At 42.7% G+C, this 17,885-nt stretch overlaps 1 long non-coding RNA gene across 1 annotated transcript in view; it reads left to right on the top strand.

Moving 5' to 3' along the window:
- LOC119620636 (uncharacterized) overlaps positions 1-17,326 on the top strand; it is a 43,056-nt gene extending 25,730 nt beyond the window's left edge. Inside the window, exon 3 of the long non-coding RNA XR_005237186.2 lies at positions 17,026-17,326. This is a non-coding gene — a long non-coding RNA (uncharacterized lncRNA). The remainder of the gene's footprint in view (positions 1-17,025) is intronic.
- Positions 17,327-17,885: the final 559 nt, after the last annotated feature.

Here is a 17,885-nt window from a genome sequence, read left to right as displayed (position 1 = left end):
TCATGCTCTCATACTTTTCTTATAAAACAATGTTTTAAACTCTTAAATAAAATTGTAGGAAAAAAGTCATCCATAACCCTAACTCACGAAGTAATTACTCTACATTTTAGTCTATTATTTTCATGTCTGTCATCATATAAATAATTATACCCATAGCCTTAAATTTTTCTCTCAAATATTTTATTGTACAATTTCATATTTTTAAATTACTATTTTAATAGCTAAATATGTCATTTAGCTACTATGTCCTAATTTCCTTAACCATTTCCTTATTGTTACTTTTTAAAAAAATTATTTTACAGTTACAGATGATGTTACAATCAATACTTCAATGGACTTCACTTTTTTTCCTTTCCACTGTTTGCTTAGAATAAATCCTTTGGAGTTAGAATACTGGTCCAAGTCATATAAACATTTTCATAGCCTTTTAACTTTCCATGAGGGCTGTATTTGTTTATACCACTTGCCTCATTACATGTCTGCATTCTACTTGTATGTCTTACCCAATCTTCTTCTCTAATTTTTATATTATCCTTTATTTTACTTAGAAAAATTTATATTTTTATGTAATTGTATCTGTTATTTTTCTCTTGTATCTTATATTGCTTTAATTCTTAGAATGTTATCAACACTTTAAAGTTCACCTTTTTGCTGGCCCATCTATAATTTCCTTCATATCTTGTTGTTTTATATACTTGGAAACTTCTGAATGTAGTTGTATGTTTATTTCTTTTCCACAACGCTGTATCATTAACCTAATATCATTTATGATGTTTTGCTGTTTTTGCAAGGTTATATTAATCCTACACTAATCTAGGTCAATTTCTGGGCTCTCTACGCATTTGCATTCATATGTTTTTATATTTTTCATTTATAATTCTTTGCTTTCAACATGATGCTGTAGTATGTTTTGATATCAGGTACAGATACTTATCCCTTGTTATTATTTTTCTAAAAACATTCTCGTATAAGAGGCAATCTTCACTTCCATGCTATTTGAGTACTCTGTGCTCTTGGCCACACCCTAAGCTAAGCCAGCACCGTGATTATCCCACCTCTGAAATAATAAACTTAAATTTCACTAAACTGCACAGTCTTTCTCTTCGCCTTCCCCAGTCTTTTATTCCAGGTCACCCTGCACTTTGCACCACTGGGATCTATTACCCTAGCTCCTCACTTCACTCCTCATCACCCCGGCAGAGCAAAATGATCAGTCATTTTAGGATAATCCCATCAGCATTTCACATTTCACAATTTCTTGCCTATCCACCAAAGCTACATCACCCATTTCCAACTCTGGAGGACCCTGTCTGTCCAGGCTCAGTTTCTTCCCTCAGCTGCCTGGTGCAGCCTCACAGAAATCAAGGGCCCCTGTCGCATTACAGTAGTTTCTCTGGTTGCGCACGCAGGATTTGCGTCAGGGTGGTAGAAGACTGGAATTGGGAAATCCAAATATGCTGCATTCTCCCATCTACGATGTTGTTATAGTGAGTGTTAAAAATTCTGGAACAGATTTTAAAACACGTCAGTCACCAACTAAGAGACTAAAAAGTTACCCTAGGAACACAGCATGGCATGTAAGAGCAAATTTCCATTTTTACCAGTAGCATTCATTTAAATAGGAAATAGGAAACTATAGAAGGAAATATGTGTGTGTGTGTGTGCGCGTGCGCACGCGAGCATGTGTGTGTGTGTGTGTGTGTGTGTGTGTGGAAGGGGTAAAACGGAAACACAGGGACAGAGACAGAAACAGTTGAGAATTCCTCAAAAAACCCGATCTGCTGGAGTTTGTATACATTATCTTTTCCAAGCTTGAAAAAAGTTCTTCACGGAAGTAATGACCCCGGACTTGCAGAAGAGAGCGCTAAAGCTCAGAAAGTAAAGTCAGCTCTCAAGAAGACTTCGCTAGTAACTGGTCAGGTAGGATCCTACTCAGATCTGCGTGCTCCACCTGCTGTCACAGGCTTCCATGATGCAGTGAATCAAACAGTATTGTCACTGCATACCTCATTACGATGCCACGCTGTCTCAGCTCCACGACAGAGGTTATTGGCCATTGTGTTCAATGACACCTAGCAATGCCTGCTTCCTACCAGTTACTTAACCAATAGTTGTTGAGTAAATTGCTCCATTCACTTATATTTATGGCATATGGATGAATAAAGAGCATGCTCACCAAATATTTGGCTAGCAAGTACTCATGTATGTACAAAAGAACAGCCACGTGTCAGGCAACAGAATCAGGGTCAGAAACTCTCCTGCTGGGGCAGCAAGCAATGCAGTGGGACAGGCTGCCTCAAAGCCTCCTTTTGGGTTCAAACCTGACAGGAGAATGCAGTAGAAGAGATTGGGAAGAGTACTTTCGATTTTGTTTGGGGGTTGGTTTTTTTTGGGTTTTGGCTATTTTTAAAAATTAACACCTTGCGTTGGTGTGGTACCTTTGTTACAACAAACCAACCAATGTTAGTACACTCCTATTAGCCAACATCTGTAATTTAAATTAGGGTTTACCCTTTTGCTATATAGTTGTATAATTTGTGTTGTACAGTTTACTGAGTTTTCACATATGCTAATATCACTCATCCATTATCTAGCATCATACAGAATATTTTCACTGCCCTAAAAATCCCCTGTGCTTAACGTATGTATGGTCCTCCCTGTAGCTCTCAACACCTGGAAACCACTGATCTTTTTACTGTTTTTATAGGTTTGGTTTTTTTTTTTTTCAGAGTGCTATACAGTAAGAATCATATAGTATGGAGTCTTTTCAAGCTGACTTCTTTTACTTAGCCATATGCATTTAAGGTTCCTCCATGTCTTTTTGTAGCGTGAGAGCTTTTTTGAAACCAATGGATAATATTTTGTTGTCTGAGTGTACTGCAGTTTGCTTATTCATTCAACTATTAAAGGTCATTTTGGTTGCTCTCAATTTTTAAGTTATGAATTCAGTTTCTAGTCAGCAGAGAACACATGAGTGTCACTCTCTGGTACTATGCTGTTTCTAGAGCTCTATAGATGTGAGCCTACCACATGCTATAGCAGGAGAGATGTCTGCACACGGTGGGCCTGCACTTCTCTGCAGACTTCAGGCTGGCTCTCTGATGTTTTTCATGATTGTTTATTGAGGAATATAATGTTAAATTCTAAGCCCAAATATTTTCTGATAGACTGGCACATTCAAGGACAAAAAAGCAACAAAGACAGTTGAAGGACTCAAAATCCTGTCCTTTGAGGAAACACGGAGGAAGAGAGAATTCGGAGATGCTGCCAACCATCTGCAGCCACCTTAAAGGCAGTCACCCGAAAGAGGGCCAGCCTTGCTCTGCAGGACCATGGAGGATAGAAGTAGGAGCAGTGGGTGAAAGGAGCCTTGGTGCTGTTCCAGGGTTTGAGAGGACATTGAGGATTCCCACGCATTTTGTTGCAGACATTTCCCCATCTCAGTCATCAAAGAGCAGGAGAGAGTTGCCACCTGACCATCAAGTCTCAAAATATTGCAGCCCTGATAAGTTCTTACAGATACACACAGGAACTTGATTCAGAAATGTGTCATTCAAGAACATTTCTGAGACAATCTTGAAATTGAGTCCAGTAACCCACACAGCCCAATTCTGTTATCTCAGATGTCACCAGATGCCCTTGAAGGTGATTGAGGTTGCTTTTGTGAAGTTGGAGTTTAGAACCCTTAAGTGAGCACATCCGCTCTCGCATGGGGTATGGTGGCACCTGGAGAAGGCAGACATTGCTTTCCTCTGGTGCTCGTGAGTTTTCATGTTCAACACGTTTTGTGTTCTCTCCACCTGAGTTCAGAATTCTTCCTGCAGTTCTCATCTGAAACCACAGCCATTGGTGGCCTCACAGTGCTTTTCACTGAGTGATGTGAGGACCCTGTAGGTCTTTTTCCCTTTGGAGCCGAGGCATCTGGTGTACCCCCTGTTTCAAGCAGTTCTCGCCCCACGGAGGGAGACCCTCTTCTGGGGTCTTAGTGCCACACAGACGCCCGGCCAGGGCCCAGCGCGTACAGCAGCTCCAGGGAGAATGCTGGCTCTTTTCGGGAACTGAGCTGCTTGGATCCTTAATATCATGCCTGAATCTCCCTTCATTTTCTGAGACCCAAGTTAGCTGGTATTTTCCTTGACTGAAATTCTTAAAATCATTTTGATCCAGTGCCTGCCACCCACCCCCTGCCTCTTGTTTCTCAGCATTTCTATAGAAACAGACGTCCAGATGTTAAAATCCTACTGTCCTAGAAATGGCTGTTCTCACTGGAAGACATCAGAGCCCTGTCCTTTGTTGTCCAATGCCCATTGCAATCTCCCTGTGGCTCAAACTGGGCTCTGGACAAGGAGATCCTTTTCCACAGGCAAGAGCAGCACCCCTGGGACATGCATCATCTTCATGAATTCAGCCTGGGCTTCTCACGCCAGAGTCCTAAAAGCAATTTTGACTCCAACCTATATTTCTTTTGGCTTCAAGGAAGAACTGTATAAATTTCAATTTGGCTACGCAGGTCAGGAAAGTAAATGTCATTACAGGCCTTTATGTAAGATCAGACTCCACATTTGACACCTTTTCTGTCAGAAGAAAGTACATGGAAATACCAAGTCATACTTATAGTGCAATCAGTTTAATTAGTTTGTACACACTAGTAAAATATCAAACATTGGCAGAGTCACATCTTCTGACTGTGCCTCTTACCGTGAATGCATTACATTGTTGCCGTAGAGTTTCATGTTAAAACACTATTTCATCATGTCACACTCCAAAACTCTTTATTTGTTCAACCAGTTGTGCCAAAACAATTGAGGAAGAGAAAAGCAGACTACAAACCCAAAGCCAAACCTTTGTGCTGAGGTGGGATCGATGGCCATTTTAATTCTGCACTACTCTGTATTTTCTTAAAATTTCCCTCAGTGGTAGATTAAGGAGCCTAAGGAAAAGTTACTGTGCAAAGAACTTGAAGAGACAGAAGGAGTTCCAGAAATTTTCCTAATCGTAAACTGGTAAGCCCAACAACAGTCAAACCGAGAGCCAAGTCAGGAATGCAATTTCATTCATAATTGCCACAAAAAGAATAAAATACCCAGGAATACAGCTAACTAGGGAGGTGAAAGATCTCTACAATGAAATTTACAAAACACTGCTCAAAGAAATCAGAGATGATGTAAACAAATATAAAATCATTCCATGCTCTTGGATAGGAAGAATCAATATCATTAAAATGGCCATACTGCCCAAAGCAATTTACAGATTCAATGCTATTTCTGTTAAATTACCAATGACATTCTTCACAGAACTAGCAAAACTTATTTTTAAAATTCATATAGAACCAAAAAAGAGCCCAAATAGCCAAGGACTTTTTTTTTTTTTTAATTAAAAAGTAAACTTTAATACTGAAAATGCAAACTTGGGGAAGGCAGAAAGACCACATACAAGGCTGTCACTTCACACTTGGAGGGTTGCACAGTGGCAGGGCAGAGGCACTCCTCACTTCCCAGATAGAGGTGCTCCTCACTTCCCAGAGACTGGGGCTGCCTGGCAGAGGAACTCCTCACTTCCCAGACAGTGCGGGGGCCAGGCAGAAGCGTTCCTCACTTCCCAGAAGGTGGGGCAGTGGGGCAGAGGCCCTCCTCACTTCCCACACTGGGCGTTGGTGGAGCAGAGGAACTCCTCACTTCCCAGACAGTGCGGAGGCCGGGCAGAGGCGCTCCTCACTTCCCAGACGGTGCAGTGACCGGGCAGAGGCGCTCCAACTTCCCAGACAGTGGCCCTGGACAGAAGCGCACCTCACTTCCTAGATGGGGCAGCGGCTGGGCAGAAGCCCTCCTCTCTTTCCAGATGGGCAGCAGCTGGGCAGAGGGGCTCCTCATTTCCTAGTAGCCAAGGAAATCTTAAGAAAACAAACAAACAAAACTGGAGGCATCATGCTACCCGACTTCAGACTATACTACACGACTACAGTAACCAAAACAACATGGTACTAGTACAAAAGCAGATACACCAATGGAAAAGAATAGAGAACCCAGAAATAAGGCTGCACACCTACAACCATCTGATCTTCAACAAACCTGACAAAAAACAAGCCATGGGGAAAGGACTCTGTATTCAATACATGGTGCTGGGATAACTGGCTAGCCATATGCAGAAGATTGAAACTAGACCCATTTCTTATGCCATATACAAAAATCAATTCCAGATGGATTAAAGACTTAAAGGTAAAACCCCAAAGTAGAAAAACTCTGAAAGATAACCTAGGCAATACTATCCTGGACATAGGAACAGGCAAATATTTCATGATGAAGATGCCACAAGCAATTGAAACAAAATTAAAAGTTGGTAAATGGGACCTCTTTCATAGTTTAACTAAAGAGCTTTTGCACCGCAAAGGAAACTGTCAACAGAGTAAACAGACAACCTACAGAATAGAAGAAAATTTTTGCAAACTATGCATCCAACAAAGGTCTAATATCCAGCATCATCTATAGGGAACTTAAACAAATTTACAAGAAGAAAAAAAACACCCCCATTAAAAAGTAGACAAAGGACATGAACAGACACTTTTCAAAAGAGGATATACATGTGGTCAATAAGCATATGAAAAAAGCTCAATGTCACAGATCATTTGAGAAATGCAAATCAAAACCACAAAGAGATACCATCTAACACCAGTAAGAATGGCTATTACTAAAAAGTCAAAAAATAATGGATGCTGGCAAGGTTGTGGAGAAAAAGGAATGCTTATACATATTGGTGGGAGTGTAAGTTAGTTCAACCATTGTGGAAGATGGTGTGGCAATTCCTCAAAGACCAAAAAACAGAACTACCATTCAACCCAGTAATCCCATTACTGGGTATATACTCAAAGGAATATAAATCGTTGTATCATAAAGACACATACATGCGTATGTTCAGTGCTGCACTGTTCACAATCGCAAGACATGGAATCAACCTAAATGGTAGACTGGATAAAGAAAATGTGGTACATATATACCATGGAATACTATGCAGCTATAAAAAGGAACAAGATCATGTTCTTTGCAGGAACAAGATCATGTTCTTTGCAGGAACAAGGATGGAGCTGGAGGCCATTATCCCTAGCAAATTAATACAGGAACAGAAAACCAAATACCAAATGTTCTCACTTGTAAGTGGGACCTAAATAATGAGGAAATGGTCCCACATTATTTCCTGTGGGACCATTTGGAAATAATGGGGGGATAGGAGAGTCATCAAATCCATTCAATTTGATACATATTATTTGGCCTTAATTCCAGAAACCATGCAAAAGGCTGGGCCCAGAGGTGAGTGGGAGCCCAGCACACACGCATCCTCCTCAGAGGGACTCTTGGATTTAGTGAGTCCCAGAAGTAAGAAGAGGAGGTCCTCTCAATGCAATGAAAGATACAGAGGTTGGTCGGACGTGGTGGCTCATGCCTGTAATCCCAGCACTTTGGGAGGCCAAGGAGGGCAGATCACCTGAGTTCGGGAGTTTGAGACCAGCCTGACCAACACGGTGAAACCCCATCTCTACTAAAAATACAAAATTAGCTGAGTGTGGTGGCACATGCCTGTAAACTCAGCTACTTGGGAGGCTGAAGCAGGAGAATCACTCGAACCCAGGAGGCAGAGGTTACAGTGAGCTGAGATCATGCCATTGCACTCCAATCTGGGCAACAAGAGTGAAAATCCATCTTGGAAGGAAGGAAAGGAGGGAGGGAGGGAGGGAGGGAGGTTTAAGAGGTTACCTTGTTTGGGGGCCATTAAATAGAGCACAATGCTGGTCACAGAATTCCCAAGGGCGGCAGATTTAGCGTCAGGGGCCTCTTTGAGACTGATCCTCTCTCTGGCAAATGTGCATACACAAAGATAATACATGCTGTAAACAATTTCTGGGTTTTGCAGATGTTGAAGAGATCCTGTTGGGAGCATCTAAGTTTGTATTTGCAGGCCACCTACTGGGCAATCCTGTTGACACAATATCCCTGCTTTCCAAGAACCAGGGTTGGTACTTTGCAAATTAAGATGTTTATGATGCGAGTGCTTGGTCACAACTTTGGAACCATGTGATAGCTACTTTCATACAAATCTAATTAAAAATGGATTAAGATCACTTTAATACTAGAGGAACCTTAAGAGATGGATGAGTTTGGCCTCTTTTCCTCCTCAGGCAGACATGTTTTGTCAAGCCATCACAGATGGATGTGCATTTTCTTCCCGAGAACACTTTGAAGCCAGGAAGGCCATGCTGCAATATTTTCCTCCAAATGCTTTTATTGAATGAAATATTTTCTGTTGTATTTGAAGCCACTTGTTCTTCCTTGATTCTTTGTAAACACTGAGAAATACTGATTAGGGTTTCCAGAAAAAAAGTATTATTTTCCACTTATCAATTGACTCTGGTGTGTATTTTGCGGATAAAAACTAGAGTAACAACAATAATAGGAATTTTGTCAATATGGGTAAATCATGTTCCCCAACAGCAGTATCCCCAGCTGATGAGTGGGTGGGCGACCCTGGCCTGCGTTTCTTTCCTCTTTTGCAATGTTTGTCCTGCCATCTCCACCTTGCATTGATATTTTTAATATTTTGACTGTAGAGTGCATTTCCTTATGCATGTCCTTTAAAAATGATGCAGGATAATTTCTAGAAATTTTAATTATTCACAGTCAGAAAAGCATTGATGTGTATCCTTTAAAGTAGTGGTAAGCCTAATTCTTGATGTTTCTTTTAAAAATGTAAATAGCTTAATTCTATAATCAATGAGTCCACAAATGTTTGCAGACATTCTGCTATACACAAGGCAGCATGTTCTTGAAATACCAAAATATTAAATGCACCATAAAAATTCTCTCTTTAGATTACTCTTTGAGCAATCTGGGTATTACATGATTAAACAGTAATTTCCTGAGCTACTTCTGCATGGTTCTTTAATAAAGAAGAGGAGTTATTTACTGGTGTAACCTGAGACTCACCAGGGCATAGAGAAAGCAGAGGGTCTGTTTTCAGCCTCATCTCTGAGCAGAACATCATTTTCTCATCAGTCCTGGATTAAGCAGCTTGTGGTGCCAACCCCCTGGGCCACCAAACTGTTCGTGGGCAATAGTCCATAATCATGGAAAGCTGGTAAGATGTTTGTGTAGCGTGATCATCACAAGTCTTTCAGGACGTTCTGATGTCATTGAAAAAAACACTTTGCTAGACCATCAATGTGAACATGCTTGAGTGACACCTGGTCACTATTCTGTCTGTAGGGAGGCAGGGCTGTTCCCAAAGGCTCCTGTTTTAGAGAAAGACAAGAACGACTGACAGGGACCACCTTTCTCCCTTCTGTCTCAGGCAGCACCCAGCCTTCTCCTCTAGAGAAGCACTGGACCAAGACAAAGAATCCCCATTTCAAGGGATGCCAAATGACCACTCTGCCCTGTATTAGACCTGGGTGAGCACTTATTTTAAAGTTTGTTCATTGGTAATGATATCCGGTTAAAGTGATCCCATTGTCTAGGGAAGGCAGGGCCAAGGACGCATGTCCCTGCTGAGGTCTGTCTCAAAAAGGACGTGTTGGGCCAGAGAATATTCTTTTACACACATGCATCAAGAAAGGGGCTGTATTTGAATCGATAGAAGTAGAATTAAATTTTCTCATAGAAGCAGTGTTGTGGTATTAGGATATGGACTTGGCCAGTGGTATCACATAAAGTAGCTCCAGTAGACATGTATTTACTCTTTCATTTACTCTAGGCACTAGGTTATATCTCAAGTGCTTTTCATAAACAAGGTTATTAAGGACACATGCCAAAACATTGTTCTGGAAACTTTTTGTTTTGTTTATTCCAGAATTATGCAAGGCAGAGTGGCATTTCAAAAGCTCTATTTTTCCCAGTTTTTCACAGCTGATTATTTTCTTTAAAAGCTGCAGTTCTACCTCCATCTTCAACAGAGGCATATGCCCAAGTCTTGCCATTGCTACGTGGTGTCCTGACCGCCAAGGAGATGGAGCTCACAATTGCATAGGAATATGTATTTCCAATCTTCTTTGTGCTAACTTCCTTGCCTCCATCAGTGCACTGGGTTTCACAGATGTTGAAGAAATCCTGTTGGCAGCCTCTAAGTTTGTATTTGCAGGATGCCTAAAATCACAAGATATTATGTGCTGGGACATCAAAAAAGATATCAGCTGCTAGCTCCAGAATAATCAGACTGCTCTCACAAGTGCAAATATGGGTTATTGTCACTGCAATGTGGGTACCTCAAAGACCTTCCAAGACAGAGACCATTGTCTATGTATCTTGCTATCTCCAGGCCTAATGCAGAGCTTGGCATCAAGCTGGTGTCCCACCAATTAATGTCTATAAAATGAACACATGAACTATTAACCCAGAGAAGATCTGGATAGTTTGCCTCATCAAGGCCTGTATGTCTTGACCAAGACTGGCCAGGGCAACACAGGCTTCAGGGGAGAACCAGTCAAAAGGAGGCATGGCCAGCTCTAGGCAGGCACCGTGTATCAATGTGGGGACTAACCACTGAAATGCCAGTCAAGACACAAGAAGGGACCCAGGCCAAAAACTGCCCAAGGTTAGCAGAAGGGCAAGGGAAGGAAACATCAGGAGGACAGAAGTATTGTGGGCAGAGAAAGGCAGTGTGCTACTATTGCTAATTTTGACACAGTGCCCGTGGGCCCCCAACAGGACAAAGGCAGCTATGTGGGGTTCCCTGTCCCATGCACACTGAGGGTGGGAGAGAGTGTGAGAACACTTCACAACCCAGGCTGCGCCAGAGCGCTGAACACCACAGAGCTACAGACACTTTAGCTTCTGATGATTCACTTTCTTCCCTCACAGGTCCAAACTCACTTTTAGAAAAACAGTGAACCATGGGACTGTACTGACAGAAGAACAACGAATGCCCACTGCGAGCCCTGCCCATCTGTGACGTGATGGCCAACGCAGTTAGGGAGAGGTAGCTCTCATCTCAGACTCGTTCACATCGAGCTGGTCATGACTGGAAAGTTTACACATATTGGCAAATATGCACGTTTTAAACTATCCTCCCTTTGGTGAGTTTCTGAATTATTGAGGGAACATTTCAGGACAGAACTTCTCCCCAACCCAGGCCTTTTCTCACATGCAAAGGCAGATGCAAGGGCATAAGTCACCACCTTGGGATGAAGGTCTGCAAAGTCATTCATTTATGCCCAGGAATCGGAAATCTCAAGACTCTAGGCTGTTTCCCCAGTCACCCTTTGCACTCTGAACTTGGCTTACTCCCCGCCTAGTGAAGTTCACTCTTCTGAACTTCACTCACATTTGAGTCTAAGAACTAAGACCCAAGAGGTGGTCCCAACCTCAAAGAAAATTTTTCAATTTTCTTTCAGAAGAGGAGTTAAGCCAATTAGACGGTGACGTGTTGTGTAACCGAGCTCATAAAACATGAAATGGCTTGAATTAAGATAACGTGGGATAAATGGCTAGAAGACTTTTTAACATTCTTAATTTGGCTCTATGGGGTGGAACACATTAACGACTTCAGAAACATTTTTGGTGAGCAAGATAGAATGGAGTTGTTGTTCATGTATCAAGCAACTTAGTGTTTGGGAGAGAACCCCAGATAAAAGGAAAATTATCATGGGATAAAGGTAATGAAATAAGTATTAGAAAGCTCTTAGCCATGAAACAGCTAAGGACAATTTACAGAAGTTGGAGAGGTAAAAGATGAGGAGGAAGGAGGGAAATACCTTTGACAAACACAGCCAATTAAGTACCGTGACTCTAAGTCACAGCACACTCTGTCAGGTCTGGCCTGGCCTCGAGTCCTTCCGCACCCACATTGAACCCAGCCACTCCCCTCACTCCCCACCGTCCTGCCTCTCCTCACACAGCCCAATAGAATCTAGTGGTGTGTGTGCTCAGGTCAGGCTTCTCTCTTCCAACCCTGGTAACTGATGACCAGCTTGGGAAAAGGATTAATACAGAGCATGGCGGAATTGCGCCACTGAAAATGCATGTTATCAGCATTCAGCTGGCCTCACTTTATTCTCCTAATTGTCTTTGGTGAGAATTTTCTTTTTTTTTTCTTTTTAAATTTGTTTTTAAATTAAGAATTGTATCTATTTAAGACTTTTGTTTTTCTCCTCAAGCCACCCCTCATCTGTGCTAGCAGGCCACTCTGCCTCCTACTTCTTCAAGGAAGTTGAGGACAGCAGCCCCCATCACCCCAAATGCCTGTGCCTGAACTTTAGAGGTATCCCTATAGCTTTTCCGTAGCTTCCTTTCTTTTTCTTGGCTCAGACCTTAAATTCTTGGCTCCCTGCTTATCTCCTCCACACACTCCCCTTAATTAATGTCATGAGCACTTTTTGGATTCTTTGCCCACTTCCTCTGAGTCTCCAATCCTGCGCTCCAGTTACGCCCTTCCCCAGGCTACAGAGACAAGGACCTAAATGCCTCCGGGGCATCATCAGTATTCCTCTGGTGTCTCCAGTGACATCATCACCTACCTCTTTAGCTATAGCCTCTACCTTTTCTGTACTTTGCTGTGGCTGGTGGGGACTATCACCAATTATCAAAACCCAGAAGTTCTGTATTTTCCATCACCTTCTCTACCCTTGGAGGCCTTGCCAATTTCCCTTCATAAATATTTCTTCAGCCTGCTCTGCTTTTCCCCGTCTACTCCTACTGCTTCAGTCCAAACCCTCACTTGCACCTAAATAACTCAGTAGCCTCCAAAATCATCTCTAGTCTCAAGTCTTGTCCTTCTTAAATCTGTCCTCCACACTGGGGTCCGGGCACTCACCTTTAAATGGAAATTTGTCTGGCCTAGTCCCTTTTAGTGCCTTGCCATGGCCCACATAAGAAATCCAGGGCCAGGCACGGTGGCTCATGCCTGTAATCCCAGCACTTTGGGAGGCTGACAGGGGGTGAATCACATGAGGTCAGGAGCTCAAGATCAGCCTGACCAACATGGAGAAACCCCGTCTCTACTAAAAATACAAAATTAGCTGGGCTTGGAGGCATGCACCTGTAATTCCAGCTACTCAGGAGACTGAAGCAGGAGAATCAGTTGAACCTGGGAGGCAGGGGTTGCAGTGAGCCAAGATCACACCATTGGACTCTAGCCTGGGCAACAAGAGTGAATCTTAAAAAAAAAAAAAAAAAAAAAAAAAGAAAGAAAGAAAGAAAAAAAAGAAAGAAAGAAATCCAAGTATGCTACCAGCACATACAGGGTCCTCCCTCTCCAACCTGCCATTGTCAGCTGTGCCTTGCACATCATGATCCAGCAACACAGAACTGCCCATGGTCCTCCACTTGCTGTGCCATTTCTGACCACCTTACAATTTTTTTGTCCTCCCTGTCTGGCCAACTCCTATTTTGACAACAAAAATATCATTTTCCCCAGGACTCCGTTCCCAATTCTACAGACCGTATGAAGTTCCCCTTTGCCTTTCCATGATGCTTTTTGTTAATGAACTTTTAAGAGTTCCTTTTGTTGGGTGCAGTGTGTCGAGCCTGTAATCCCAGCACTTTGGGAGGCTGAGGTGGGAGGATCACGAGGTCAGGAGATCAAGACCAGTCTGACCAACATGGTGAAACCCCGTCTCTACTAAAAATACAAAAATTAGCCAGGTGTGGTGGCATGTGCCTGTAATCCCAACTACTCAGGAGGCTGAGGCAGGAGAATCGCTTGAACCCGGGAGGCAGAGGTTGCAGTGAGCCGAGATCACGCCACCGCACTCCAGCCTGGGCGACAGAGCGAGACTCTGTCTCAAAAAACAAAAACAGAAAAAGAGTTCCTTTTATTGTGTTTCATCCGAATGAATTAGTACACAGTTGATTTTCTCCACTTCTGATGACTAGCCAACTCTGCACATCAGTAAGCTAGCCTGCCAACATGAGAACGTCATGTGCATTCGGTAACTCCGCATTTCATGGGATCCTTACGTGCATTACTCACATGAAATCTCACTGACCTGGATTGTAACAACCTTTCCACATGTCTTCCTCAGCAGTCCCTCAGTCCCGGGAGAGTGGTAAATATGTCTCATTCATTTACATATTCTAGTATCTGACAGTGTGGCTTTTTCAAAACATTGTTCCAAAATAATTTGTTGAATTAATGAAATACTATCTCTCCTCCATTTCAGCGTAATATCCTTCTGTCTTTATGGCAAGGATTGCTAATTTCAAGCTTTTAGCCCAGTTGTTTGGTAGTCAAGGAATATAAAACTGTTCCCTCGTGGAACAAAAATAGTAATATCCACAAACCCTGTTTTTCCATCCACCTCCTATATGTAAATAAACCTAACATCTTTAAAAGGGATGTCGTGACTTGAGAGGTCTCCACCTGAAACTGGGACTTGACTTTGGTTTTATTGGCTCTGCTAGGCTGTGGGCTGAATATAAATCCATGCCTAGTCCTTTGAATGCACTTATTATTTCTTTACAAATGCAATTTGTAGTGGACTTCCTGAAAATATTTTAGAACAGGATATAGCCTCTTTTTTTTTTTTTTTTAACATTTTCTTTAAAATATCCAAGGAAATGTAAAAAGCAGAGAGAAAACTCAGGGCAGCTCTGGCAGCAAAGATCAGAACCATCAGAGGCCAGCATCAGGGAAGGCTATGGTAAGAGGTAGCGTTTGCAGTCAAAGTCTGATTCTTCATCAGCCGCAGCGCAACGCCTTCCCAAGCAGCTGCCGGCTGGCTCAGGGCCACGCTCCAGGCTGGGTCTTCTCCAGTCCTTTCGTTCACACCTGGACTTGTACGTTTTGCTTCAGTTTATTACTGCGTCTTTGCTTTGCACCTAAACAAAAACTACTTATTTCCCCCCCCCCCCCCCAGAGTAAGTTTGGACCATTCCCTCAGGCATTACTTGGTATGTAGAAATTTCTGCCTGGAATAAACTTACTTGAATGACGATGCTAACCCTTCTGGCATTTGCCCTTGGATTGTAACTCAAGGCCCCTGTGCCCTTCACTAAGTCTCCGATGCATCTCTCTTGCTCAGATAATTATTCTACATCTTCTTCTGAGTCTTCAGGCCTGGCATCCTTCTTGACATTCTGATATTTGCAAATCTATCTTAGTCACTCCTTTATGTTATTGGCTGCAACTTTCCTGTGAGTACTGGCTTTTTGATGCCTGGGTCAATTAGATCAGCATAATTTGTGAGATAAATGGAAAAATTCCTACATGTGCTCTTGTGTCAATATTTTCTCTCTGTGAAAAATCACGCTTTGCTCTTAGCCCCTTGGATTTTTACCATAGCACAGTATGGCTGAGTCAGGGGAGCATATTTCCGTGTTTCACTGACTCACATCTCAGCTGAGGAGCTACCCGCTAGGCTGGCACCTTCCCTCACTACCTACCGGGCCTTCCGCTGGATTTGGTGGGTGCACTCCTGAGTGGCTTGCTGAGTCAGAACTAGTTGGAAGGTGACTAGGACTTCCGACAAGGTTGCTGACAACTTTCTCTTCTAATTACATGTAAGCAATTTCCTGGCCTGCTTCTTTTTGCTGCCTGTCCACTAGATGTCCTTTGAAAGCATGGTAACCAGACATGGAAAGGTTTTCTGACATAGAAGGAGACCAAACGTTGGCTAGCTAATTCTTAGGCTGAAATTATTACTGTAATTTGAAATAATAATTATAAAAACATGCAGGATGGGAACCTTTAATAATCCAATCAAATTCAGAGACCGAAACATGTTACCAGGCAGCTTTAAATAATGTTCCTGGTACAGTATGCTGTTGCATTCTGGATAGCATCTCTTACCCCTCTGAGCCGTGTAATCATCCTGTAATAATTCTCCACCTTTTACACTCCTCCTCCTGGAATGAGGCATGGTGGTGTAAACAGGCTTTCTGAATTTAAACAACAACCCTGATTTGCAGCATTTGCTGATTTCTGTGGTGTAAAGATTCCGGCCACAGCTGATTTCAAGCTATAAACAGTTTAGCAACTTCCTCATAGAATTCCTGTGCATTTAACAATTGGTGCTTGGAGCCCGCAGGAGCTGCCTCCAGGATAACCCTGGGTGTAGAGCCCAACCTGAGACGCCCATCACCTCTCTTAAGCTCAGCTGAGGGTTTGCCAAGGTCCATGTGAAAGATGCGGCCAGCTGGACTTTCTGGGTCCAGTGGGGACTTGGGGAACTTTCCTGTCTTACAAGAGGATTGTAAAACTCACCAATCAGTGCTCTGTCAAATGCACCTATCAACAGGATTCTAAAAGTTGTCAATTGTGAGGAGGATTGAAAAAATGGCACTCTGATAGGCTAGAAATGGAACATGGGTGGGGACAATAAGGGATTAAAAACTGGCCACCCCAGCCAGCAGCAGCGACCCACTCAGATCCCCTTCCACGCTGTGGAGGCTTTGTCCTTTCATTCTTCACAATAAACCTTGCTACCGCTCACTTCTTGGGTCCATGCCATCTTTTAAGAGCTGTAACACTCACCATGAAGGTCCATGGCTTCATTCTTGAAGTCAGCGAGACCATGAACCCACCAGCAGGAACCAACTCCAGACACACGTGGTCTCTTCAGAAACAAACTGGTCTCAGCAATGAGCATTGCCAGGGAACTTTCTATATAATTTGAATGTAACAATATGTCACAACATCAACAGGCTTTCCAATTTGTGCAATAGGCTTTACATTTTCTGTAATTTTTTTTTTTTTACGTTTATAGAATTGAGAAAGCCTATATTTTCCAGATAGGAAAATGTACAAAGAATAGGTATTTTGCTTTTGTATCAGTGCTGCGTGGAATATTCCACTTCAGTTAAAACAGCTGTTGTTTGGGCAGAATATCAACGTGTGGCACACACAGGCTAAACAACCCAGTAGAGACTGCATTCTTTAAGAGGAGCTGCTTACCTGGCAGTGCCTGCTGGGAGCTTTCCAAGCTGGGGTTCCCCTCACTGGGAGCATCCTGCCAGTGCAGACAGATGTATATAACCTGGGATGTGTTTTTTTGTTGTTTGTTTTTGTTTGTTTGTTTTCTTGTTTTTGTTTTTTCTCTTGACCTAGTCAGAAGACTGAACATTTTGTAACTGTTCATAGGAAGTCATCATCTTTGTGTATGCACTTGCTGAAAGATCCACTGAATAGCAGCCTTCGTGAACATTACCCGTGGACTTGTGCTCCTACAAAACGCACTGTTTTCCTCACTGCGAGGTGGGTCTCTCACACCGCGATAGACTGTCTGTGATCTCGGAGCACTTCTTCCCTGGACCTTCCCTGTCACACTGACGGTGTGAGCATGTAGGGCAGGGGTGGGAGTGAACATGTTAATCTCTTTTGAATAAATTGATTTTGAAGTAGATGTCTCCAAAAAAGTTTGTCACAAGACTTTCTGGATAGTGACATTAATTCTCCCCACCGACAGTAGTAGTTTGGAGTATTGCTTATAAGCAGTGTGGTTTACTTAATAGTTTTATTCCCAATGCATTGCGGGTCACACATCTTCAATGTATAAAGTGTTTGTGTAGGGGATAATTAAAGTAAAACAGAGAGCCATCCCTTCCTCCCAACCCGCCTCCAGTGATTCCAGAGAGAATGCAGCAGGTCATAAGTACAGAACCATGCTCTGCACCTGAAATAAACAAATAAAGTAAGACAGACACAGGAGATGATTCAATCCCAATTTAGGTGTTGGGGACAGAAGGGCTGACCGTCCAGTGGATTTGGGGAGGAGCGTTCAGGATTTCACTGCTGAGAATGCTGACCACGAAACATCCACAGGAGCTGCCAAGCAGACAGTTGGATGTATGGGTCTCCAGGTCAGAAGAGGGTAGGCTTCCGTTCATGGACAGCAGCAGGCAAATGGAATTTACAGCCATCAGAGATGGGGACAGCACCAAGCATGTGACTGTAGACAGAGAAGAAGA

The sequence above is a fragment of the Chlorocebus sabaeus genome, chromosome 21, assembly GCF_047675955.1.
Source record: "Chlorocebus sabaeus isolate Y175 chromosome 21, mChlSab1.0.hap1, whole genome shotgun sequence".
Taxonomy (NCBI): domain Eukaryota; kingdom Metazoa; phylum Chordata; class Mammalia; order Primates; family Cercopithecidae; genus Chlorocebus; species Chlorocebus sabaeus.
This window is presented reverse-complemented; position numbering and strand designations above follow the sequence as displayed.